The sequence below is a fragment of the Gymnoscopelus braueri genome (genome assembly GCF_963280865.1).
Source record: "Gymnoscopelus braueri genome assembly, chromosome: 3".
NCBI lineage: Eukaryota > Metazoa > Chordata > Actinopteri > Myctophiformes > Myctophidae > Gymnoscopelus > Gymnoscopelus braueri.
The window spans coordinates 9,112,302-9,137,116 of NC_137612.1; the positions used below are offsets into that span (position 1 = coordinate 9,112,302).

The 24,815-nt window shown below is 40.2% G+C and overlaps 1 protein-coding gene across 1 annotated transcript in view; it reads left to right on the forward strand.

Moving 5' to 3' along the window:
* The window catches only part of tex264a (testis expressed 264, ER-phagy receptor a), a gene marked incomplete at its 3' end in the record, with an annotated part of 123,601 nt that overhangs the window by 78,759 nt on the left and 20,027 nt on the right, over positions 1 to 24,815 (forward strand). The window lies entirely within an intron of this gene.

Sequence of the window (24,815 nt, forward strand, 5' to 3'; positions counted from 1 at the left end):
ACCCTAGCATCCATATTTTGGGTGGAAACATTTTCCAAAAAATAGCAGATCGCCGCGTTGTGATTTTGTAGATCGGCTATTTTTGGCTTAGAGATTTGGTGTTGACGGGAAAAAAGTGGTCCAAGTACAGACCCATCTCTGGTCCAGTTTACTAAGTCTATTCTAGAGTGTGTAAGACGTAAGTGGTTAAAGCATCCTGTCTCCATGGAACATGGAGGGGGGGATCTTTTGCAGACGGTTGTCCTGGCAACAAGCTTAGTAAAGTCAGCTGTCCAGAGAGACCAAAACACAACTGACAAAAGCACAGGATTGGGAGTTAGCACTTCACTGACCTGAGATCAGTGTATAGGAGTTAGCATGCATCACTTCACTGACCTGAGATCAGTGTAAAGGAGTTAGTCAGATCAGTGTAAAGGAGTTAGTGAGATCAGTGTAAAGGAGTTAGTGAGATCAGTGTAAAGGAGTTAGCTCACACTTCACTGACCTGAGATCAGTGTAAAACTAGTTTATAACTTTTAGGCTCTGTTGTCTTCAAAAAAAAAAAAGTCTGAGAGTTTTTTTTCCCAAAGTTTCTCTCTTGTACTCTTGTTTTTCCTGCAGTGTGTTCTTGCATCAGAAATGCTGTACTGTGGGACTTTAATGCAGATTCACTGAAGAGAAGAAATCGGATTTCTTTCTTCTGATAATATTCATAGTGGAATGACATCTGCACTCAGACAGACTCAAACAGTCAGATTTTCCACATATGTTCTACTGTTCCATTTCGACTATGGTGCCTTCTGAGTTGCTGTCAGATAACATTTTGTGTCACCAAATTATACGAATAGGCAGCGTTACTGAATCCTTTGCTCTGTTGCTGTTCGATCCCCGCCTCCCCAAAGTGTCCTTGAGCAAGACACTGAATGAACCCCTAAACTGCTCCCGATGAGAGGTTTGGTGACGGATAAATGTAATTCACATTGTAACACGCTCTGGAGAAAGGTGCTTTATAAAAGAGCCATTTACAATTGAGTGAGTGATTCGGTGAGAAAGGTAGCAAGTGTCAACTTTTTCATTCATCTGTATTCCTGTCTGTTCCAGTGAAAAACACTAGACCTGTGACTGTCTACGGTAATGTTCCTTTCTTCAATAAGAAGCTGTCTCTCTCTGCCTTTGGGCTCGAGCCAAAAACAACTGATTCTTACGGTTACTAACTTTTGTGCTTAAGAAATTCTGCTTGCTATTGCAGTTTTTTTTGCACTTGTTTGTTTTCAAAAGAAAAAAAAGAAAAAACTGTGCAATTCTCTTACACCAACACCATAACAGAAAAAGTAATACAGTGGATTTCACACCAATAACTTCCACTACCTTTGGACTGCCCAAGCCTGACATTATCCCATTCAATCCGGGAACACATCTGTGTCATTTTGAGATTTCTTTGGCTATTCAAAAATAGCAGATCTACAAGCTCATAGCGAGGCACTCGGTGCCACGACAAATCGTGAAAAGTTGTGCAAATCTTTGAATATATATATTTTTAAAGCGAACATTTTTAACCCAAATCTTTGCGTCTGGGGGGGTCCCTGGAACAACATATTTTTATATGGGGGGTCCGCGGCCAAACACATATCATTTTGGGTGGTCCTTGACATGAAAAAGTTAGAGAACCACTGATATATAGCAACATAAGTTTTTTTCAAAAAACTGTTAGGATTTAGAAGACATTGTAGAATCTCTAGAAGCAAAACATTTGAGTTACCAATGTTGGCTTTAAAAGCATATATATAATCAAAGATTTGCACACATTTTCACGATTCTTTCAAAAATAGCAGATCTACAAGCGGCAACGAGTGCGCTATGAGCTTGTATATCTGCTAATTTTTTAATAGCCAAAGAAATCTGCGCTCCCGGATTCAGTGGGTTAACATTTTTTTGTGCATCACCACTCCATAGTTCTACTCCACATTCTCCACTGGTTCTTCAGAATAGATTGTTTCACAGTTGTCATGGGCAGTGGATACCCTATATCTTACCAACTCTAATACAATGCGGTTCAGTGTGTGAAGAATTGTGCGGAGTGACAGTGTCTCTAGTTACGACCCAAGGCCATGTACTGTACTGGCTCTAATAGGCTCTGCTACGACTCTCTCTCTCAGGGTGGCTGCTGTGTGTGTGTGTGTGTGTGAGCACTAGCTTTCTCAGCTTCCTCTGAGCTTTGTCAGGACTTGAGATCTACTTTGCTGCTTCTGAGATAAGGCAGAGGGGCCTTATGTCAGCAGCAAAGTAGATCTCCCCAGTTTCCTTGGGGAGCGTATAGAGCCCAATTAGCAATTTGTTGGCAAGTTAAAAACCTGGAACATGAAAAAGATACAAGTTTAAGTTCAAAATTATTAAATATTTGCGATGGCAAATGCCACAGCACAGCTTTAGCCCATTAAAACCAGGAAAGTGCATCCATGTTATTTAAATTTTTTGCGTTGGCTATTCAAAAATAGCAGATGTACAAGTTCACAGCTTGTACATGAAAGATCTTGAAAGTGTTTGAATTTTCCCCAAAATATTGATTAATGTTGAAGACTTCTGTAATACCGTCGATCAACAATCCGACCGGTAGAGCCGTCGATAGCCGCGGGGTAGTGAAGAGAATAAAAGCACGAGTGGAGAAACGGTTGTTGCCCCTTCCCTAGCCCCTGCAATCAGTGTTGCCATGTCGGCTTATTATAAGCGACTTTGGGCTTCTTTTTCTGTAAGCTTGTAAAAAATTGGTAGTTGCGGTTTTCAGGGCTTGTTTCTAATGTGTAGTTGCATATTTAGGCTTGTTTCCAAATGTTCTAATTATTATTTAAACCAGTTGTTCTCAAATATTTTCAAAATGTTTTGTGCATTTTTCAAAGATATTCCAAATATTTCACATTTTATTGCAAGAGTTTTTTGAAAATAGCAGAGCTTGTAGATCTGTTATTTTCAGATAGCCGATGCATATAGGTTTAAAGTGCTCATGTGGACTAAGTTGCTTCTTTTCGGCTTGTTTTCCTAGACCTGGTTGCTTATTTCTCTCACAAAATATGGCAACACTGCCTGTAAAAATGTGTCCTCATTTGTGCCGAACTAAATGCCAACTTTTGCCGAGACAGACTGCCAGTCTGTTGTAGTGTGAAGTAGTCTGTTTGGTGGATAGTCACCTTTAGAAGGCATTTTGTAGAATCAGCCTCAGGTCTTAATAGGTTAACAAGCTTTGGAGAAGCGTCTCAGCAGGTGTTTTCTCCCCCTCTGTCTCATTGTGCTCTTTTTTATGGTTCGAATCCTTTGTTTTTTGTTGCATCATAAAGTGTCTCTGTGTCAGGAAAAGCTGTCTGTTAGAGGGTACAGATATTCTCATTTAATTAAGCCTAACACCATTGGCGTACATTATTCAACGCACTGTCTGTCAAGAGGCCCTGTTCTTCTTTTTAATTAAATCGGAATTGAAAATATGACGAATGCCATCAAACCATTGTACTCGAAGGAAAAGCCATTGCCTTATCTACTGTACGTGGGTTAGGCTTTAGGATTTTAAAAGGTATGTGGGTAGTTGAAAGCATGAACGCACAGTGAGTTTGCGAGACTGAGAGACAGAGGAGGGTCTTAGAAGTTACAGCTTTACCCCTCAGTGACGAGCCTTAATGAGAACCTATAACAGAGGTGCTGTGTAGAGTAGAGGAGCTGGAGAGACACCTTAACCCATTAAGGCCTGAGGTTCCGATTCTACAAAATGTCTTCTAAATCCTAACGGTTTTCTGAAAAAAAAAGAATGTTTCCATGTCAGTGGTTCTCAAACTTTTTCATGTCAAGGACCCCAAAAATGATATGTATTTGGCCGTGGACCCCCATCTGAAAAATTATTGTGTTCCAGGGGGGACCTCAAGAAGCAAAGATTTGAGTAAAAATAATTCACTTAAATGTTTTTAAATATATATATTAAAATATTTGCACTCATTTTCACGATTTTTCAAAAATTGCAGATCTACAAGCTCATAGCGTGGCACTCGGTGCCGCGCTATGAGCTTGTATATCTGCTATTTTTGAATAGCCAAAGTCTAAAATATGGATGAAGTGGTTAAAATGATTTGATGCTATAATATATTAACACGTTTTGCTGGGGGGCCCCTGGAACCCCCTCAAGGATCCCTGGGGTCCTCAGACCTCACTTTGAGAACCACTGTTCTAAATTTCTGAAAAACGTATGTTGCTATATACTATATTATATAGCTAAAATCTAAAATGACACAGACGCTTTCCCTGTTTTAATGGGTTAAACTAGAAATTAGAAATAGAAGGCAGTGAGACAGACATGTTAATGATCAGGCTCTCCACAGGGCTTTTCTGAAGAGGATTTTTTAAGCCGTTTGAATAGTAATTTGGATCCCTGCTAGGTACAGTATTATGGCAAAAATGGAATGGGCTTTAGGGAAAGCAGACTGGGCCTGACTTGTGATTATGAACGCGAAAAAGATCATTTGATTTCCTTTTGCAGCATCGTAGCATCTTTTAAGGGACTAGCTGATTTAGGGTGACGGTTATAGCTGTTTATTTGATCAGGTGAAATCTCTGCACAGTCAAGTCTTGAGTTATACTTCTGCATTGTGTCGCACACTGGAAATAGACGATCTATAAGTTCAAGCACGACGCATTGTGAAACGGTTAGATCGGCCATTTTCGGTGCACGACATCGGCCACCAATTAAGCTTAAATTGCACATCACGTACACCTCCTTTATTCTCCACTCCACTGTCTCACATGTGCCTATTCTGCCTATTTTCTCCCACTAAAACACAATCATTAGGGGAGGAGGAACAGGCAGACAGTCAGATCAGGAGCTCTGTCAGCAGAAAGGGATTGTTAATTCTAACCATTAGCCTCCAATGCATCTCCAATGCTGACAGAGCTCTAATGGAGGGGGGGTTCACGCTTTAAACATGGCTCCTTGCCCTGTGGACAGCAGCATTGGCTATTTGCGACGCGCTATAACCCAGGTCCTATTGGGGAGAGAAGGCTGACATCACATCATCCCTCCCCCTCTTTTATTCCTCAACCCTAGGGTGCTGGAGGAGTGGAGCTGAAGCTAATTGTTGTCTTTTGGTGCCTCGTTAATTCATGCCATTAGTCAGTGCAATAAGTTTCAGTTTCCTGTTCTCCTTCTTCTGCTTTTGCTCACAGTGGGGTTTTTTGCCCATAATAGTAATGTATGTGATTTTGGTTACCCCTATGGCCCTTCCTCTATATCACCAACGTTCTGCGAAAAATGTCCGCTTGCACACGAGATATCTCTTGATCTAATTGGCTTGCTTGCCATGAAATTTGCTGAGAATATATTCATCTTCCCCAGAGGAAGATGAATAGTGCCACACTCATGTAAAACTTGACATTTTGATCTCCCCATATAATAGTAGTCTGGGACCAGACGAATCTCAGAAATCAGAAAAAAAAAGCCCCTAAGCCATTGACCAGTGGGCAAACTTGTCTACTAGCTGGTCTTTTACAGTAGATTCTCTTAGTCTTGTTAGTTTATTTTTTACCCACGTGCAGCGCGGAAAATTGACGCTTCACAGGCACGTTTAATCACAACCGTTTCCCATGGTCAATTATGGAATGACAGTTAGAAATAATAAGGCTAATAAAAGTAGGGGATGTTTTAGTGTTTCTGACACATTTCTGTCTGAGTGGGAAAACAAAAGAAATAGACCAGTTTGTTGTTGCTGAGTAAGAGTTATAGGACTTTTAGGGACAATTAGTTCCACACCACTAAAAGTCCTAAAGTGAGAATTAGATGGCAAATGGGCTTTTAAAGTTTTCGTTATTCTCTATACAGAGGTGTGTGATTAGTGGACCAGGACACGGTGCTTTTTCACAGAGGTAATAGTGAGTAGGTTGCAGTGGCTGAGTGGTGGTATCAGCCCGACCAGGGTGTGGAGTTCGCATGTAACGATTCACGCAACTCACGATACGATTCGAATCACGATAACACGTTCATGTCATGATACGATCTTTTTATTTTGTATTCAAATTTTTATCCCACGATTTTGCAACCCTATTTTTTTCACCCAGTGCCATTTTGTCTAAGTAATCCTGGGCGCTACACTCCCTCTGCCAGCCTAGGGAGTGCCAAGAGCCGAGCTCATGCCTCCTTCACTGCATGAGAGCTAACAAGCCTTCTTATCACCTGACCGGGGGGGGTTTCCCCGGTAGGACGTAGCGCGTGGAAGGAACACGTTATTCAAACCAGTTCCTTTCCCCTCCATCAGGTGCCCTGGCTGACCAGGGGGAGGCTGTATAGAGACCAGGATTACTGCATGTTTTTTTGTGAGGATACCTACCCTAGGGGACACGGGGAGAACATGCAAAGTCCACACAGAAAGGCCCTTTCACCAACCCCACCTAGGGTATGGGCACTGATGACACGGAGGAGAGGACACGCCCCCAGCGATGTGATACGATTGATGATGATGATATGATTTTTCAAAAAAAAATTACACAAAATTTGTTTCCAGACAAATGACCGAAAAATATATTTTCTTTACATTTCTCTTACTCCTACAAATCCAGTATTTTCTTCCTTTTTTTCAATACTGTGTTTTTTCTTATTCTCTTTTCAATACAGTAGCAAATTACTGAAAACTTTTTTTATCAATTCTCTTACAAAGACCCTGTATTTTCTTCTTTTTTTCCTTGCTGTTTGCATCGCGATACATATTTTATTAAATCGATTTTAGATTGTTACCAGTTTGAATGGATTTTCATCGATTTAGGATAAATCGTTACATGCCTAGTGTGTGGTGCAAAGGCTCTGCTGACAGAGCAACCTGCACTAATAAAAAACACATGGTAATATAAATACCATACTGTGTGTGTGTGTGTGTGTGTGTGTGTGTGTGTGTGTGTGTGTGTGTGTGTGTGTGTGTGTGTGTGTGTGTGTGTGTGTGTGTGTGTGTGTGTGTGTGTGTGTGTGTGTGTGTGTGTGTGTGTGTGTGTGTGTGTGTGTGTGTGTGTGTGTGCGTGCATGTGTGTGCATGTGTGTGTGTGTGTGTGTATGCATGCATACTTATGTGCATCTATGTATGAGAGATAGAATAGATTAAATAGACCTTTATTGATCCCGTGGGGGAAATCCAGTTGTCAATGGCAGACTGCAGTACAGTCATAAAGAAACACAGGACAGACACATAAAAAAGAGATACAGCTATGGGTAGCAACACAATTATACTAATGCTAATTATAATGATTCAGATTGAAAAAAGAGCCAGCAGGTAGCAACACACTGGGAATAGGAAAGGAGTATCAGACACTAAGTATATACTACAATAAAAACGTGACTGTATATGCACTGCAGGAATGTGGATGTATGTGTTCCATAACACATTCAAACCGGGGACGCATCTGTGTAACCACTTTATCCATTATTTTATACTTTGGCTATTCAATAATAGCAGATATACAAGCTCATATGAACTTGTTGATCTGCTATTTTTGAAAATTTGTGCAAATCTTTAAATATATATATATATTTTAAAGGGATTTTTTTTAACTAAAATCTTTGCTTCTGGGGGTCCCTGGAACAAAATATTTTGAGATGGGGGTCCGCGGCCAAATACATATCATTTTGGGGGTCCTTGACATGAAAACGTTTGGGAACCACTGATTATAGCAACATAAGTTTTTTAAAAAAAAAACTGACATTTGTAGCTCGTAGCGCGGCACTCGGTGGCACGCTATGAGCTTGTAGATCTGCTATTTTTGAATAGCCAAATAAACTTAAAATGACAGAGATGTGTTCCCGGATTGATTGGGTTAAGCTCTGGACCAGAGCGTGTGTTCCTGCACACACGTGTGGTTCAGCCTTGGCACATCAGTCTTTGCTCTGGGCTGGTATATATGTTTGTCCCCCCTGCTGTGAGAGTGTGCCAAGGATGGGCGACTATGGTTTATTCATGGAGGTGGTGGGAGAATGGCTAATGGCTCGTTACTAGGCTACGAGGCCAGACTGTGGCTGAACTCGTTGAAGGACCATTATCTGAAGTGATGACAGAATTCTAATGCGTTTGTTTTGGGCTCATATTCACCTTTTTGTCTGGATGGAAGAAAACATTTCAAGCTGTGCCACACAGGCGTGTTAAAGGTAGTGTATAAGTCCACAGTGGTGGAATGAACCCCCCCCACTGATGTCATGACAGCAGAGTCACTGCCCATCTTTCGCCGCAGGCTGAAAACCCACCTCTTCAGGAAACACTACCCTGGCCCTTCCTCTTTGCCTTGCCTACTTGTTGTTAGGGCTGTCAACTTTCCTCAGAAATGATATTCGAATATTGGTCTTAAAAATGTGCAGACATTTGAATATATTCGAATATTATTATTATTATAAAAAGAAATATATGTATATATTTTTTCAAAAACTTTTTTTTTTACAGAAACGGTACACAAAACAATGTATCGAGTGCTCGGATCCAATAAAACATATCTTTTGTTTGTTTTTATAACTTCATACATTGTTTTTTGTATTGTCCCTGTCAAATAAACATTAAATTTTTTTGTTTTAAATTTTTTTCCCGAATATTAATTTTCATATTCGAATATACATATTTTCCCAATATTCGAATAATATTCGAATATCGAATATTCGTTTGACAGCCCTACTTGTTGTCAATTAGTTGTACGAGCTCTTGTCTTATTGGATCTTGTTTATTCGATACACGTATTTGTTTTAGCTCTTGCTCATTTGATTTTCCTATTAGTCTCATCTGTTTCAGAAGTAGGTAGCTGATATATTGCATTTTTACCTTAGCGCTAGGTATACTCTTAGTTGCTTGTTTTAGAAGAGAATGCACTTAATACTTCTGGTGATTAGTAGTTTCGTTCCCTACCTATGTTGAATGCACTTATTGTAAGTCGCTTTGGATAAAAGCGTGTGCTAAATGACTGTAATGTAAATGTAAGTGATTAAAAAAAAAAAATGTGTGTGAAAAAGTTAAAGTTGTATATTCAGATAGTTATCATTGATATAGTTTCCCCATCTCTATAGCACTTCAATAAACAGCAATACATGTTCAGATGGGTTGCCAATTTTAAACCAATCAGGGGAGAGTAGTGTACCCATTTATCAGCTATACTGTACTGTTAAATGTATAAATCAAAAGGTCAGCTATAAATCAGCAAGTATTCCGGTTCTAATTTTGTCTTCTCATTTCTTAATGCGTTGTATGTTTACTAGAGAGCTGGAGAAACAGGGAGACCCCACTCAAGGATTAGTGGGGTCTAGAACTATTTAACACTTTAAAACCGGGAAAGCATCTCATGTCATTTTAGATCTTTGCGTTGGCTATTAAAACATAGCAGATATACAAGCTCACAGCGCGACACTTTGTGCCACGCTGTGAGCTCGTACATGTGCTATTTTTGGAACATTTTTGAAAAATCTTGAAAGTGTGAGAAATACTGATTTAAAAGGCATTTGCTAAATTGACCCCAGGTCTTAATGGGTTTTAAACAAAGACTCTCCATCCTGAAGTACTTGTCTCCCGGCGAGCTCCTTGGGTTAGATGCATGTAGAAAACGGCACTCACAGTGTTTCCAATACAATTCTAATAGATTCACCTTGAATTCGGCATAAATTTAGCGTAATAATACAACAAAAACTATATATATTTACTCTAGACCAGGGGTCTTCAAAGTTTTCAGGCCAAGGACCCCCTAGCTGAGAGAGAGATGAAGCAGGGACCCCCTCTATATTGTATACAAATTGTGTTTCAGATTTAACTTTTTTTGTTTTCTTGGTCTGCTCTTTTTTCCCTCTACACCAAACACCTCTTTGCCAAAAAATAGCCGATCTACAAGCTCACAACGCCTCGAGGCGTTGTGAGCTTGTAGATCTGCTATTTTTTGGCTAAAGTTCTCCTCAGAAAAGGGATGCTAGGGTTCAAGTGGTTAAGGTAAAAAAAATAATCCTATCACACAAAGATTTGGCGGACCCCCTGTAGTAACTCTGAGGACCCCCTAGGGGTCCCGGACCCCCTGTTGAAGAACCCTGCTCTAGACAAGTCAGGAATCATTCTCAACCACTAAGTACTCCCAACCATTCTGGTGCAAAGAGACTGCTGCGGTGTGCAGGGACCCGTTATCTAACACGTGATATATATACATTCAGTATACAGTAGTAGTTGCACGCAGTAGTGTCGGCCACTGGAGTTAGAGCCAAAACTATAAGCTCACAAGGCGTCACAGCGCAGCACGTTGTGAGCTTGCAGAAAGGCTATTTTCCAGTGCGTGACATTGGAGCACAACAAAGTATAACTCAGGCTTAAGTTGCTCTGAACATCAGAGACGTAGCAGCAGCAGCAGCTAGAGGGGATCTGGCTCAGAGCCACACTGTCCACATCTCATCCTGCTGCAGTTGTATCTCATTAGAATACAGATGTGATCATTCTTAATATCCATTAAGACCGGGAACGCATCTGTGTCATTTTAAGAGTTCTTTGGCTATTAAAAAATAGCTGATCTACAAGCTGTGCCACACTATGAGCTTGTAGATCTGCTATTTTTGAAAAAATTGTGAAAATGTGTGCACATCTTTGAATATGTATTTTTAAAGCGAACATTTTTAACTCCAATCTTTGCTTCTGGTGGGGGTCCCTGGAACAAAATGTTTTGTGATGGGGGTCCGCGACCAAATACATATCATTCTGGGGGTCCTTGACATTTTTATTTACATATGTATTTGACCACGGACCCCCATCTCAAAATATTTTGTTCCAGGGACCCCCCAGAGATCTCACAATGTAAAAGAAGATTTGCACAAAATGTTCACGATTTTTCAAAAATGGCAGATATACAAGCTCATAGCGCGGCACTCGGTGCCGCGCTATGAGCTTGTAGATCTGCTATTTTTGAATAGCCAAATAAATCAAAAAATGACACAGATGTGTTCCAGGATTGAATGGGTTAACTCTAGACTCTTTGATTATAATCTCAATTGCAGATACAGTAGGCTATTAGGGCGGATCTGTCTTCCTGTTTAAAAGTACACACCATTCATATTCACAAATTCCCAAATCTCCATTCATATTCATGAATTTTCCAAATCTCTGTTTGTCAATTTAATGGTTCCATGATTTAAGCGGCTTTAAAGGCCAAACACTAATTGTCTCCAAACCTCTTTCTTTATAATGGTTTTCTTAATGGACTTTTTTTAAATTGGCATTCACAGGTGAGTCTCTTGGCTACGCGGTGAAACTACTATTAGCTTCTTTATAATTGTTTGTTTGGTTCAGTCTCTCTCTAAAAGTTTCCAGTATGTGAAGTGTCCTCGCTTCCCCTCATACGCTGCCTGCATTGGCACATTAATAACTCTCCTGCATCTCCAACAATCTCACGGTATATAAATCCCTAGACGTGATTCACTCAGTCAGCAATGATGATGAAGCCAAAAAAAAACAGTTGTTTTAGACCAAATGGACACTCTGTTGTGTTATTGTCTTCTCACACCATCTCCTGGATTGTCTTTTTTTTAGCTGGATCTATATTGGATTACAGGTATAAAAAAAAGAAAGAAGAAGCCCCCAGGTGATGCGGTACGTGGGGGAAAGAGGATGAGTTTGGGCGGAGGGAGATAATCCATGTTTGGGAGAGCCAGCTAGCTCTTATTGCCTCTCACGTCTCTCCCCAGCATCACCACATTGATTGTGTGGAGGAGAGCTCTGGAGACCTGAAGCAGCCATGCTGACAGCGTCACTACTCTTACTATAGCTCATCAACTCCTACCTGCTCATCGATCGATCGCTAGCGGGTGTACCGAGAGGTTGCAACCAGTTGGTGGAAAGTAATTAAGTACTGTACATTTACTTAAGTACTGTGACCCTAACCCAATTTTGAGGTATTTTTTACTTTACTGGAGTATTTCCAATTTTCAGTGCCTTTACTACATCTCAGAGGCAAATATTGTACTTTTACTCCTCAATTCAATTATTTGAAAACTTTAGTTACTAGTTACTTTTTAGACTTTGATTGTTATCGCAAAACACGCTAACCACTTCAGCCCTATATGTATTTAGACGATTTGAAAATAGCAGATCTACAAGCTCACAATGCTTCGCATCGTGACGCATTGTGAGCTTGTAGATCTCCTATTTTCAAAAGATTTTATATCATTTTGAACTTGTGAAATGGGACATTATGCACAATGACTACTCCAGACTTTCACTTGTAACAGAGTATTTCTACATTGCAGTATTGATACTTTTACTTAAGTAAAACATGTGAGTACTTTTTTTCCACCACTGGTTGCAATCGAACCCATGGACGCCCGTAGCGGGCCCTGTGGCTTAAGTCAGACGCCGTAAGATGTATTCCTGGTCCTTGGTTGCCTCCCTCACTACGGTATATATACCTCCAACAGGGCAGCACTACGTACGTAGCAGCTCTGCCCTCTGCCACTCGGCTGGGGCAGCCAGTGAGAGGGCGGAGATTGAGGTTGGCCCAGACCTGCCCATCAGTGCGGAAAATAGACACTTTACAGGCAAGTGGAAAATGCTGTGTTCCTGGCAAAGTGTTGTGACCATGAGGGACAGCCAGAATTGGACACCTCTGTGGAGGTGTGAAGTAGAGTTTTTGTCTTGGAAGAGATGTGTGGGGGGGGATGGGCAATATGGTCGCTACGAGGGAGGATGGACTTGGCCCCCGCTATGATGGTACAGTGGGAGTAAATAGGCCAGGGAGGGAGGGAGAGAGAGCAGACTCGGGGGACTGTCACCAATTGTCACCAAGTAGGTGCCTTGCTTTTGTATTAATTTTCCTGTTCGTGTGCCTGTGGGGACGAGGGTGACAAATTATATCCACAATCCACCTATACATAGATGTCTCTCCGTGCGTGTCGCTGGTGTCGGCGTGCGTGTGAGACATATAGTGGTGTAAAGTAACTAAGTACATTTACTCAAGTACTGTTGTGTACAATTGTGAGGTGTTTTTACTTTACTAGAGTATTTACAATTGTCTATACTTTTACTTTTACATCTCTGAGGCAAATATTGTACTTTCACTCCACTACAATTATTTGAAAACTTTAGTTACTAGTTACTTTGCAGATATAAATTATTACATTATAAAACATACATTAACCACTTTAGCCTTATGTAGGCTATACTAAAATGTTTGAAAATAGCAGATCTACAAGCTCACAACGCGTCACATCGCGACGCGAGATTTTCAAACATTGTAGTACTTTTACTTTTGGTACTTTAAGTACAAATGCCAATACTTTTATACTTGTACTCAAGAACATTTTGAATTCCGGACATTTACTTGTAACGAGAGTATTTCTACATTGCAGTATTGATACTTTTTCAAAGGTTGATTAAATCACTTGTTTTCGCTGTTAAGTAAAATATTTGAGTACTGTTTCCACCACTGTACTGTATGTGCGTATGTGTGAATGTATATTTATACACGTGCACGATGCCACACTGCGCATGTAGTGCACCGTGATGGAGTGTCCTGACACTCTGAGCCACTAGGTGCCACGGACCACGCTCTCTCTCGCTTTGTCTTGCCACGGGGGTTCAGTTCACCCTAGTTGTTCAGTATAGTCTGTCATTGTGAACACAGCGAGCGGCTGAGTGAACGCTCTTCCCCGTCTTTTCATTATTCACTACCACCATTCCCTGTGCTATATCTCACGCCCGGCTCCCTCTCCCTCGCCACCGGAGAGACGTCGTGCCACCGCTCACCGAGTTCCATTTCTACACAAGACAAAACTGTCTCGTAGGTTCCTTCCCTCCATCACCAGACAAACAACAGCTTTTCCATTTAAGGACCTGCATGTACCTTAAAACGATGGCCATGAATGTTTGATGAGCTTGGATGTGTTTATGCGCCACCCTTTGTCCATGCCGATGCTTTACACAAGTGAAAGCTCACGTTAAAAAGACCCGTGCTGTGAATGTAAAGCCATGTACATAATTAAGCTCATATTAGACCATTTTAAATGGCTGTCGTCCCGGGGCTCATGTTCCTGTAATGTTACAGTTATCTGACTCACACCTCTTTGTGGAGTGTCTGTCTCTGTTGCCACGATGAAGCCGTAGCAGTGGAAATGAACAAAATGACCCAATGAGATTCCACCTTCTTTTACATTGAGCAAGTCTGTTTTATAGAGCACCGAAGTCTGACGTCACTGCCAGTAGAGGGCCAGTAGAGGGCGCTGTTCCAGGGTTCGTGGCTTTATTTTTTTGTGTTGAAATCCCCATTGGAGAATCGTAGATCACGTCATATAAGAACTGTGTTCCAAACATAAACACACCACCCTGGCGTTTTTGTCAGGGGGGTGGCTCTGCATCGTTTATGATATTCATTCATATTTGATACAGCCTGTTTCTGGCGAAAATGGAATTAATTCTGCCTTAAAAGTCTTAAGAACTACTACTTCCGGGTCTGAAATCACTGTCCCCACAGCAGCAGTTCATGGGAAATGTAGTCTTTTAGTTGTTTGACTCTTTCTAGTGTTTATATTGTGTTACTCTTTTGGTAAATGTGTACATTTACATCGATGCTTCATATCCATATGAGTAAAAACGCCAGGGTGGTGTGTTTATTTTTGAAACACAGTTCTTATATGAAGCGATCTAAGATTCTCCAATGAGGATATCAATACAAAAAGTAAAGCCATGAACGTGCAGAAAGTGCCCTCCACTGGCAGTGACGTCAGGACTTCGGTGCTCTATACCTACTTGCGAAAATAGCAGATCTAAAAGCTCACGACATCTTACACTGCAACGTGGTGTGAGCTTGTAGATCATCTATTAGAACCGGCACTGTCAGTAGTTCCTTCAGACCCTTCCTCACCTGGTTTTCCACCTCCCTACATTAACTAATTCACTGCCAGACTTATTTTCTGGCCCCGTTTGCCCACTTACCTTTTTCTTACCTTTTTCAAGTAGTCACATAATATTTATCTCCAGTATGATCGATCCCCTGATGGTTGCTAATCACTGAGGGTTATACCGTGTGGTTTCACAAATGAATGTCAACGGGGTCATTGCGACCTCGTTGACATTAATTGTCTGCCTTTGAAAATAGCATGTCTTGACCAAAAATACATAGTACACAGGAGCCGAGATACAGGATTTTTAAGTAATAAGTTAACCAAGAGGTGAATGGAGCAGCAAATCTCCGGATCATGATATCTTGGGTTCTGTGTTAGGAAAACAAAAAAAATATATATATGTTTTTTACGTCAGTGGCAGCATTGGTAAACGGGAATAATTACGTTTTTTTTTTTTTACGCCAGTGGCAGTGAATGAGTTAACAATTTACATTTTTTTAATTTATTTTTTAATCTTTTTTTTATTTCATTTTTAAAGACAATACAGTGTTAGACAATACAAAAAACACCACAAAAAATAACAACAAAACAAAATATTACAGTAACCAAAAATAGACAAACAAAACACATTGCTAGGTTTGCCGCTGCAGCTGTCTTTCCAAACACCCTCCAGGGTCTAGTTCTTACATCAGCCCATCTGAGAATATGAATGGAGTCCATATTTTATCATAGATGTCCAACTTTCCTTTAATTTTGTAGTGTAAGTAATCTAGAGGTATATAACTTGATATTTCTGTCTTCCATTGGGCTAGTGTTGGGGGGGAAGGGGCTTTCCAATTTACAGCAATACATTTTTTGGCAGCGATGAATGCAAGGTTGCTCAATTTTCTTCGGTAACTGTTGGTTACTGTCGGTAAAATGTTTGAAATTACCGATCAAGCAGAGGCGAGGGGAGGGCATCAGCCTAAGGTCAAGACAAGAGGACATAAAGGAACATATATCTTCCCAAAACGGGCCAAGTCTATGGCAGGACCATAACATATGTAAAAAATAACCTTTTTTTTTCTTACATCTCCAGCATAGAACAATTTACAATTTAGGCATTTAGCAGACGCTCTTAGCCTCGCGTCACCCGGCTTTTCATATGTCGGAAAACCTGGTTTTCATTCAGAACTGACCAGTGGGATCCGGTCTAGGCCACACCTACTCTCGATTTTTTTAGAAAAAGAGTGAAAAGAATAGAACATCAGCATATGTACGTTGCATATGATCTTGGTATATTATATACACCAACAGCATTTTTCAAAACATATTCATATGGCTCTGTTATGTTACATGCTCTAAATCGGAACTGAAACGCTTGCTACTATAGCCTTCTATTGTTTGTCATAAAGACCTCCTTATATATAAAACGAGTCGTCGGATATTAGCTATATTACTCGACATCCCTTCGGGCTCGAAATCAGTCCCCCTCACTTCAAAATGTTCCTCTTACGCTCCTTACTCTGTCCCTCCCTACGACACTCATGCCAACGCTCCAAGCATCCTACCAAGACTCTTCTCCCTACTGGGTCCTAAGCTGTGGAATTACCTCTCCCCTCAGGATTGCACTCCCTATTTTCCGTCTGAAAACTCACGCCTAGTGCTCCTCATTGCTGCCATTGGGCTGCCCGACACCCTTGTGCTCCAGAAGCTAGAAGAAAGGCTCTCTCATGGCTGAAATTAGTATTTTTTTGTCATGGGTCATTTCCCTGGGGACGTTCATTGTGTTCTTTAGTGGTAGTATAATTTCCTGATACATTAGGACCTGGTGAACCGTAGGTGGCTAGAGGGCACACTGATTTACAACCATGAAACAAGGGAGATGAACGAAAATTGATGCATCACAGTAAATGATCAAACTGTGAGCTTAATGATAATAAGTGATTAACATTAGCAGGGTAGCTTCTGTTTTTATCCACCCTTGGGCAGAACATTAAGTGGCCATTTTGAAAAACACACTAAAAACACACTAAGTGAAAAATACACATCAGCAAATACAAGTGCCATTCAGCCAAAGTATATTGTTCGTTGTTGTAGATCAGAAATCTTGTATCTCCATATTTCAACTTGCTGTTTTTTCGTTTTTCCTATTTCGTCATGCTTGAGCTTGAAGAAATTAGAAGAGAATATTTTATTGGCAGTAGTTAAATCAGCACTATGTAATTTGGGGTATCGGTGTCCACTTTGGACACAAATAACATGACAGCCAACGTCTTTGACTTCATTACCCAGGAGTCTCTGCAAGCATGTCCGGCGAGGACGCGCTGTGATTGGCCAGCCTTCGCTTTGACTGGCAGTTCTGCCTTTGGGTGCCTTGGCAAATGCCAGGATGAAACTCAATTGTCTCCCTATAGTAACACAGTATGTGTGTCAGTATGATAAGATAAGATCCCACTTGAGCGGATGTAGTTTATTTCATAACTGTAAAGATGACATGTGATTGAAACAGCCTGATATTGTATCTCTGCTAGAAAGAAATGCATCACAGACTGCGTAATTGAGCTGCCTTTTCTGTTACCATTACGGCGTAGTTATTGTGCAGGTGGGTTACATGCATGTTCCTGGGGTTCAGGGTTCAAGCTTTAACCCATTAAGACCTGAGGGTGATTCTACAAATGCCCTCTAAATCAGTAGTTCTCACACTTCAAGATTTTTCAAAAATGTTCAAAAATAGCAGATGCACAAGTTCAGATGTACAAGTTCATACACAAGCTGTGAGCTTGTGTATCTACTATTTTTGAATAGCCAATGCAAAAAATCTAAAATAACACGCAATGCTTTCCCGGATTTAATTGGTTATCGTCCAAGTTGGGGAAATTTAGATTGCAGCCGCAATAAGCCAAGCAATTCACAATTTTAAATTTTAAAAGTACAACACATATCAGACAATACAATAAGAAAAAGAAACTTCCCACCGGTTCTAACATAAATAGTGAAAGCAGAGGTGAAGTAGAGGTAGAGGTCTGGAAATTGGGAATTGGAAATACTCCAGTAAAGGAAAACAAAAATACCTCAAAATTGTACTTAAGTACTGTACAGTACTTGAGTAAATGTACGTAGTTACTTAACACCACTGCTAGAAAGCCCCATGAGACATTCCCCTGTCTGTCTTGATGTTCATTTGTTTGCAGAGCTCTCTCTCTCTCTCCTCTTCTCTTCTCTTCTCTTCTCTTCTCTTCTCTTCTCTTCTCTTCTCTTCTCTTCTCTTCTCTTCTCTTCTCTTCTCTTCTCTTCTCTTCTCTTCTCTTCTCTCTATCCTGACTGAGGTGTGTTGACTGCATGGCTCCGTCTGTTTCTGAACAGTCACCCTGATAATTCCTAATTTCCTGGTTACATCACAACATTTAATGAACTCCCCTAATCAAACAAATTACTTTTAACAGTGCTAACTGCCTCCTTAACATTGTTTGCTTTCGCCGACAGAAAATCCAATTAAGCTCAGCTGATATTGAGGGAGTTGAACCTTGTTCATGCATACCAATTGCCTCCAATCAATCTAAGCGCTGCCTTTTTTTTTGGAGCCCTGCCTTTTCCTATCTCATGTAGTAAGCTTTCGCTCGGGCAAGTTGGGCGAAACATTTGTCTGGTCTTTGGTTCTCGCTCATTAGTTTCTGTGTAGTCTTCTTCACAGATAATCTCTGGGAGTTTTGTTCAGAATTCTTTAGAGGATTCTGTAACTCTTGTACTGTAACTCTCTTGATAGTTTCGGAACTTTGGCATAACACTTCTAGGCCATGGGTCTTCAATGTTTTTCAGCCCAAGGACCCCTTAGCTGAGAGAGAGATGAAGCAGGGACCCTCCCCCACTACATTGTATAAAATTGTGTTGCAGATTAAACTTTTTCATAGATTTCATAGATAGCTTCATACTGTAGATATTTTTGACAACACCATCATAGTGTAGCATTATGTTGGATTCATGTTACTGTGTATTATCAGGCAGTTGGCCTGCTCTTTTTTCCCGCCTACACCAAACCTCTTTGCTGAAAATAGCCGTTCTACAAGCTTGTAGATCGGTGAATGTTCCCCTCACAATAGGGATGCTAGGGTTCAAGTGGTTCATTTAAAAAAAAAGTTCCTATCGCACAAAGGTTTGGCGGCCCACCTGTAGTAACTCTGAGGACCCCTTAGGAGTCCCGGACCCCCTGTTGAAGACCCCTGTTCTAGGCTAAGGCCGCCATGTACCATATAGGATGTTTTTCTCCTTTAGATAGCAGGTGATCATTAACCCAACGCCACAGAAACCTGGGGCTGAGTTTTCAGGTCAGTCTGAAAGTTATTCCCTGGGTTGGATATCGTTTTGCACCACAGAGAAGCGAGACCTCATTTTAGACAACAGTCAAACCCATTCAATCCGGCAACGCGTCTGTGTCACTTTAATATTCCTTGGCTATTCAAAAGTAGCAGATCTGCCAGCCCATAGGCTGAGTGCCACGCTATTTTTTGAAAAATCTTGAAAATGTGTGCAAATCTTTGAATATATATATATTTCAAAGTGAACATTTTTAACCTCAAATGTTTGCTTCTGGGGATTCTACAAATGTCACAGTTTTTTCTTTTTTTTTTTAAACGTTTATGTCACTCACTATAATATCAGTGGTTCTCAAACTTTTTCATGCAGAACCCCCAAAATGATATGTATTTGGCCGTGGACCCCCATCTCAAAATATGTTGTTCCAGGGACCCCCATCTCAAAATGTGTTGTTTCAGGGACTCCTCTCTCCAGAAGCAAAGATTTGAGTCACAAATGTTCACTTAAAAAAAAAATATATATATTGAAAGATTGGCACAAATGTTCACACGATTTTTCAAAAATAGCAGATCTACAAGCTCGTAGCGCGGCACTCTGTGCTTTGGTGGCCCCCCTGTAGTAACTCTGAGGGCCCCCTAAGGCTTCCCGGACCCCCTGTTGAAGACCCCCTGATGTAAATTATCAGGGGGCCAAGAAAACAAGCTGCTTTCATTCCTTTTGATTACTACCTTCCTCTCGCCATGGTGGTCTGTGTTAGAAGGCAGAACATACATCATACATTCTTAGCATCTGTGTCATTTTAGCTATAACCATTAGTTTATACTTTAGGCTATTCAAAAATAGCAGATCTACAAGCTCATAGCGCAGCACCGATTGCAGCGCTATGAGCTTGTAGATCTGCTATTTTTTGAAAAATCATGAACATTTTGTGCAAATCTTTGAATATATATATATTTGTAACTCAAATCTTTGCTTCTGAGGGATCCCTGGATCTAGATGTTTTGAGATGGGGGTCCGCAGCCAAATGCGTAATTTTGGGGGTCCTTGACATGCACCTTGAAAACATATTTTCACAAATGTTTTTGCCCTAGGTGTCTCTCACTCCTTCGTTTAGAGCAGTGGTTCTCAACCAGTGGTCCGGGGACCACCAGTGGTCCTTGAGGGGGTTCCAGGTGGTCCCCAGCTAAATGATGGAGAGTCGGTAACCAAATGGATTTGGTTTCATTTTATGCTCTCAAGAGTTATATTATTGTTAAACATCTGCATTAATTAATTTAAGAATTGTTATTTTGATCAACGTTTGCCTGTTATCTCTCCTATATGGTACCAACATCAATACATGCATGGAAAGTTTTGGGTCTGAGAGTCTAAATCTCATCAAAACGGTGGTCCGTGGCTCAAATACCGAATAAATAATGGACCTTGATGTGAAAAGGGTTGAAAACCACTGATTCAGAGTAATAGCAGTAGAGTGCAGAGGGTTTAGTGCAAACACTTCAACTATGCAAAGATTTCCCTTCCGAATGAATACAAACATTATTTCAAATGCAATTTTGATGAGGAAACAAATTGGGTGGAATTGTTGTAGCGGGTGGCGGCAATTATTCCGAGGCTCAAAACAAAGCCAAATGTATGTTCATTCAATCCACAGAACACAGCTCGCATCTCTACAAAGGTCTTGAATTATTGAGAGAAAAGTTGCATAACACACAGAGACGCAGAAGAGCTGAATGTGACCCATTTCGTAGAGACTTTATGAAGGGAGGAGCTCGCCTCAAAGGTAGAATGTAACCGTGTCTATAGATTAGAATGAGCGAGTATTATTCCTCGGGTAGCTGCTAAGCTTAACCCAGTAAGACTGGGAACGCATCTGCGTCATTTCAAGATTTTCTTTGGCTATTCAAAATGCTATGAGCTTGTAGATCTGTAATCTTTTGAAAAATCGTATAGCAACATACGTTTTTCATAAAATTGTTAGGATTTAGACATTTTGTAGAATCCCCAGATTGCCATTTTTATTAGGAAGAAAACCCGGACTGGATCCGGATCTTCAAATAGTAAAATCAACAGGAAGTTAACAACTTTGAATATATATGTATATTTTTTTAAAGCGAACATTTGTAACTCAAATCTTTGCTTCTGGGGATTCTACAAATTTTATTTTTTTTAAACTTATGTTGCTATAATATCAGTGATTCTCAAACTTTTTTCATGTCAAGGACCCCCAAAATGATATGTATTTGTCCGCGGACCATCTCAAAATGTGCTATTCCAGGGACCCCCAGAAGCAAAGATTTGAGTTACAAATGTTCTCTTTAAGAATATATATATTCAAAGATTTGCAAAAATTTTCGAGATACAAAAAAAAAAAGAGCTTGTATATCTGCTATTTTTGAATAGCCAAAAGAAATCGAGAAATGACACAAGGCGTGTTTTCCGGATTGAATGGCTTTAAGAACCAAGTGGCTGTTGGAGCTGCTGCTGAACAGCTCTTTTGCCTTGTGAATGTGACGGCTCGAGGTCTCCAGTATAACATGTGATTGTGTGACAGCAGCAATATGTAGAGTATGGCGGTGGTGGTGAGGATGGAGGGTCGGCCATATACCGTTAGAGAGGGACCCAGGTGATCCGTTATATTTATTTATTTTGTTACACACAGAGGGGCTCAATCTCATCTGCCAGCCCCGCTGCCTGCTGAAACATTTCAATCCCAGCAGCAATGAAAGCTCATCCGACACCAGGTTAACCCTTTAAGACCGGGAACGCATCTGTTGTCATTTTAAGATTTCTTTGCCTATTCAAAAATAGCAGATACAAGATATAAGATTTGAGTTAAAAATGTTCACTTTAAAAAATATAGATATTCAAAGATTTGCACCAAATTTTCACGATTTTTCAAAAAATTGCAGATCTACAAACTCATAGCGCAGCACTTGGGAGCTTGTAGATCTGCTATTTTTTAATAGCCAAAGAAATCTAAAAAATGACACAGATGCCAGTTCCCGGTCTTGATGTGTTAAGTGGAAGCATGTTGACTCGACGATAGGCTATAGGGAAATGAATGGCTTCCCATCAGAAAGCGGGACGCGGGGGCAGAGAGGAGAAAAGGGCACGGCGAGGAAATAGAACATCTCCTTCGCCATAATTAAAACATTCATGCCAGGAGCGCGGTTTGATTATGAGAGCCCTGTTAATCTATCTCCTATTTTTTTTTTTTTTTCTCCCCCTCCCCTGGTCAGGGAGAAATATGGATTGGCGGTGAATGTAATTGTAGCTTCCTAGAGACATTAATGATCTATTTGTCATTGGTTAATAATGTATGCTAGGTAAATTTTTCTCTCTTTTCTCTTTTTTCAACCAGATCATCATGTAACTGTGGTAATGATCTACTGTAGAGGATAATAACAACATTGGTGCTGTGGTGCAGTTTGTGAACTATAAGACCTGAAATCTGATACTTTGTCGTAAAAATAACTTAATAACTTAATTTTCAAAAATAATGAGTAATCAGTAATCACTGATCGAAAATCAGTACAATTGATAGAAATCTTGATTGGAGCTTAAAGGGTTAGTTCACCCCCAAAATGACTGTTTTTTTATGGATTAGTCACCCCATGGAGAATTCATGGAGAAAAAAAAATCTTCGCATTCCTAAGCCAATAATTTGATGACCGGCAGCGGTTCCGGTAGGAGACACAAAGAGTCTCCTTTGTGTCTCCTATACACCGGAACCGCTGCCTACCGGTCCGCTGGTCATCAAACTATTGGCTTAGGAATGCGACAAAAACTAAAAAATAGAAAAAAAAGTAATTGTTTTGGGTGAACTATCCCTTTAATTTGCCAAAAGCTTAACCCATTCACAACTAATGATTGGCTTTTAAACACAACCTCAGAAACTAAGTAGAAATGAAAGCATTTCAACCTGCAGACACCATGATGCTAGACTGGTAATGATTAACAGGTTAGCATTAGTTATTGACGTTTAGGGAGCACTTATTGATCCGTGATATCGTAAAGGATTGTGAACAGGTTACACATAATGGCCTGGAGCTATCTTTAGCCAGACAGATGGTAACAAGTTCATTCAACCCATTAAGACCGGAAAATCTAGCCTGGTATCCAGCCTGCTTCGCTACGTTCGGCGGACTTTTTTTTCTCTCTTCGCGAAGAGAGAAAAAAAAGTCCGCCGAACGTAGCGAAGCAGGCTGGATACCAGGCTACGGAAAAGCATCTGTGTCATTTTAGATTTTAACCACTTTAACCATTATTGTATCATTTGAGCAGATATACAAGCTTGCAGCAAGCTTGTAGATCTGCTATTTTTGAAAAATCGTGAAAATGTTTGCAAATCTTTGAATATATGTATTTTTTTAAAGCGAACATTCTTAACTCAAATCTTTGCTTCTGAGGGTCCCTGGAACGTTTTTTTTTTCTTTCTTTTTTTGCCATGGGGGTCCGTGGCCAGATTACATTATACATTTTTGGGGTCATTGACATGAAAACGTTGCAACATAAAAAAAACTGTGAGGATTTAGAAGATTTTTAGAATCGGGTTAACTACGGTAATGGGTTAACTGCCATAAGCCTTCCACACAATGACCTGCAGCAACTTATGATGTAATAATATCTTATTATCATAATGATGTATACTCCACAGGGGTGAAGAAATGACAAAGGAATGGATTGTATCCACCGATGGCACCATGAATTTTGCGCATCACTTGCAATCGCTATCTGCTCAGTCTCCAGGTCTGATTCACAAAAGATTATTGCGCTAATGATCGGGCATTACAAACAAACACGCCCAGAAATGTTCACAGCTGAATGCAAAATGCCCCTAACCCATTAAGACCTGAAACGTATACTGTGTCATTTTACTCATTTTTTTTTATAGCTATAACCATTATTTTATACTTTGGGCTATTCAAAGCCCAAAGTATAAAATAATGAGCTCGTAGCGTGGCACCGAGTGCCGCGCTACGAGCTTGTAGATCTGCTATTTTTGAAAAAAAATCGTGAAAATGACGTGCAAATCTTTGAATATATTTGTAAAGCGAACATTTTTTAAATCTTTGCTTATGGGGATTCTACAAATGTCTTCAAAAACCTAACATTAAAAACAAAAAAATATGTTTTACTTATGTTGCTATAATATCAGTGGTTCTCAAACTTTTTTCATGTCAAGGACCCCCAAAATGATATGTATTTGAGACCCCCATCTCAAAATGTTTTGTTCCAAGCAAAGATTTGAATAAAAAATTTTAGTTGAAAAAAAAGTCCTCTCAAAAATAGCAAAAGATAGCAAAGAAAATAGCAAAGAAATCTACAGTGACACAGACACGTTCCCGGATTGAATGGGTTAAGAACAAATTGCACTCAGCTGCAAATTTGCATCCGATAGCAATTATGTATAAATGGTGGCTTGGCGCTACACTATTTATTTGTGTGCTGATGCATCTTTACTGCCTCTGAGGAGTTTGTGGAGTTGGTGCTGAGATGTTATACAGTAGTATGTAGGCCTAGCAAAAGCCTAAAAATGAACAATGCCAGTGTAGTATAGTAACCCTTTACTCGCTGGTTGTTTTCAAGGCTTGCAACACGCCGTTTTAATGAGAAATGCTCGTTTGTATTGGATGAAAAGAAAATGATATTTCGCCTGTGAATAATCGGATATAATCGAATACTTTTAGGTATTCGAAGT